The following is a 3,304-nucleotide window of genomic DNA, read 5'->3' as shown; positions in this document are numbered from 1 at the left end:
ATTGACGATGCCTCTTTTTTGACTGATGAAGAACCCACCAGAAGTCTTCACAAAGGTATCGTTCTTAGTTGCTTTAAATTTTATCACATTCTGATTAATTAGGGCTATACTTCAACCCAAACCGATTGTTAGTATAGTTAAATTAGGTGTTTTTATCGTTCTCTCTATTGTAAGAACTATATATTTTTCAAGACTACTTTGTGATTCATGTTAAATATTGTATCAGAATACCTAATGTGAATTGATTGTCTAATGTGATTGATTTACTGAAAATCAATGAAGTTGAATCGATAAGTTTAGATGAGTTTTTGGGTTTGATTCGTTGAACACAAATCATGGTTGTTTTGGTTGCTTATTTGACATTTGAATGCTTCAATTGAATTGAAAGTTGTTTTCATGCACACTAAGTGCTCGCTAAAATGCATCAACTGAATGGTATTTCTTCATTTATAGCATTCTATCAGAAAAGAATGTTTTTCATAGTAATCATGAGCATATTCCGTTAGAATCCCCCAAATAAATATAATTATTGGTAAATGAATTCCAATTCTATCAGAATGGAATCACGAATTCCAATTATGTTGGAATGGAGTATGGATATTTTCTCACTAAGTTATTCATTGTATTTTCTACAGAAGCTGATGCTTGAAGAACGGACCACGAAATTTGAACGACGCCTCTTAGTAATATTATTCTTTTAGAACGTATTAGTGTTTTTGTTAGATTTTGATGTTTTTTCTTCCAGATTTGAATTTTTTTTGGTTTTATTCTTTAACAATAAATGTAATTCTTAGCAATTATTACATATATTCTATAAGAATTAATGTAATTTTTGTTTTAATTATTCAATTGATGGTTCGAGAATTTTGTTATTCTACAAGAAATTTTGTTATTTTTAAACATACTCAAACATATTCTGTCAGGATGTCCGAACTAAAAACCTTATAATTTGTAAGATCGGATTTTTAAAATTAATAGAATCTTTGATCCTTTAAAATATGCAAATTTTCTTTATTAAATCTATGTTAACTTACTAAAATACCTTTCTAGTTAAATTAGATGATATTTTTCAATTATATTTAATTAAATAATATGTATTAATCACTTTATTAAAATAAGTAAAATGATTGGCTCACATTTATACATACAATAATACAATAATTACTTTGAATAGAATAACCTAAGCCTATATATATATATATATATATATATATATATATATATATATATATATATATATATATATATATAGAAAAATAAAAAATAAAAAACTTAACAAAATTTAAGCATAAACCAATAAATAATCATAAAATTAATAAAATTTATTAAATTAAAGAATTTTCATGCTCCTCACACTAAAAAACTTGTGGTTTTCCGATGGAAAATTTTTGTAGCTAATTAGCTACGGAATCACTACAGATCAACTACAGAATGTGACGCCCTAGTTTAGTAACGGAATAGCTACGGATACGAGTCTGTAGCTAACTAGCTATGGAATAGCTACGGATGCTAATCTGTAGCTATTCCGCATCTGTTGCTATTCTGTAGCTATTTAGCTACATAATGGCTACAAAATACCTACGGATTCTAATTACCTACAAATTAGCTACGGAATATGATTTCCGTTAGAATTTTGTAGCTAATTAGCTACATATTTTTCTTATTTTCGATTTTTCGGGCACCAAACGTCGTTTTTTTTGCTTCGTTTTCTTTACACCTCTACTATAAATGATTATATATATTTTCACCAACTTATAGCTATTAATATCGTTCATGAAGTTGTGTGCCCTTCAGGATCAAGTACTATTTCCACAGTTTAACATTGTAATGTCTATACTTTTTACCAACTTATGATGGATTTATGTTTGTATATGTATATTTATATACATGAATGAGTTGTGGTAGATGTGTACGTGTATATGTGTATATATATATATATATGTGTTCGTGAGATGTATGTGAACATATTCATAAGCATTATAGTGTTAAACCACTAAACGAGTAATGGATCACGTATGTGCACACGACTTTATGAATGATCTTAATAGGTATAAGTTGGTGAAAATATAGATAATCATGTATAATAGAGATGTGAAAAAACGGAGCGAAAAAAAGGACGTTTGGTGCTCGAAAAATCGAAAATATGAAAAAATCTGTAGCTAATCCGTTACGGATTATTCTTATTTCGATTTTTCGAGCACCAAACGTCGTTTTTTCGCTATGCTTTTTTCACACCTCTATTATACATGATTATCTATATTTTCACCAACTTATAGCTATTAATATCATTCATAAAGTCGTGTGTACATACTGAATCCATTACTCGTTTAGTGGTTTAACTCTAAATTACTTATGAATACGTTCACATACATCTTACAAACACGTATACATCGTCGTCGTCATCGTCATCATCATCATCATCATCGAATTTGTGGTCCCCCTATAATCAACCCGAGGACCACTACAAGAAAAGAAAGCATTAGCGGCGACGCCTTTAGCGGCGACAGCCAGCAATAGCGGCGACACGTAAAAGACGCGCTACTTGTCGCCGCTATTGCTGGCTGTCGCCGCTAAAGGCGTCGCCGCTAATGCTTTCATTTAGCGATCCGCGTCATTTTCACCCCAGCCGTCCGATTTGTTTTCAATCTAACGGTTGTTAAGGAAAGCGGAAAGGCGCGCTGAGTTTTCCCTCCGTGTGTCGCCGCTAATGCCCTAATGTCGCCGCTATTGCCCTACGTCGCCGCTAATAGCCGTCGCCGCTAATGCTAAACGCATATACCCTTCACAGTTTACCTTTCTGCCATTCACAGCTGATACCCATAACTCTTTCTCTCTCGTTTTTTCTTCAATATCTCGCAATTTTTCAACTTGGTGGACGCATTGCTTCTTGGACCGGTGCTAGCTAGCTTCTCCTTCCCTCAAGGCAGCCACAATACCGCCACAACCCCAACCAAGGTCGACATTTAGCCAAAATTCCGAAATTGCCCCCAACCAAGGTCAAATTTCTCATCTTCTTTATGATTTTTCTGTTTTAGATGATAAATAGTGAGTATTTTTCAAGTTTGTTGAGTGATTATGTTTGTATTTTGATATATGAATTGGTTATGCATTTTGTTGGATTGTATGTATTTTGTTGGTTATGCATTTTGTTGGATTGTTGAATTATTATGTGTGTTTTGTTCACATTTGTGGGAATTTTGTTGGATTGTATGTATTTTGTTGAAATTTATGTTTAGATTACATTGAAGTTATACCACATTGCCTTAACATGAAACTTAGATGTATATATTTGTATGAAATTGGA

Source organism: Lactuca serriola, chromosome 7, assembly GCF_051521515.1.
Source record: "Lactuca serriola cultivar US96UC23 chromosome 7, Lser_US96UC23_V15, whole genome shotgun sequence".
In the NCBI taxonomy this organism is placed as follows: Eukaryota; Viridiplantae; Streptophyta; class Magnoliopsida; order Asterales; family Asteraceae; genus Lactuca; species Lactuca serriola.
The sequence above is the reverse complement of the archived record's forward strand: the minus strand, read 5'-3'. Positions refer to the sequence as shown.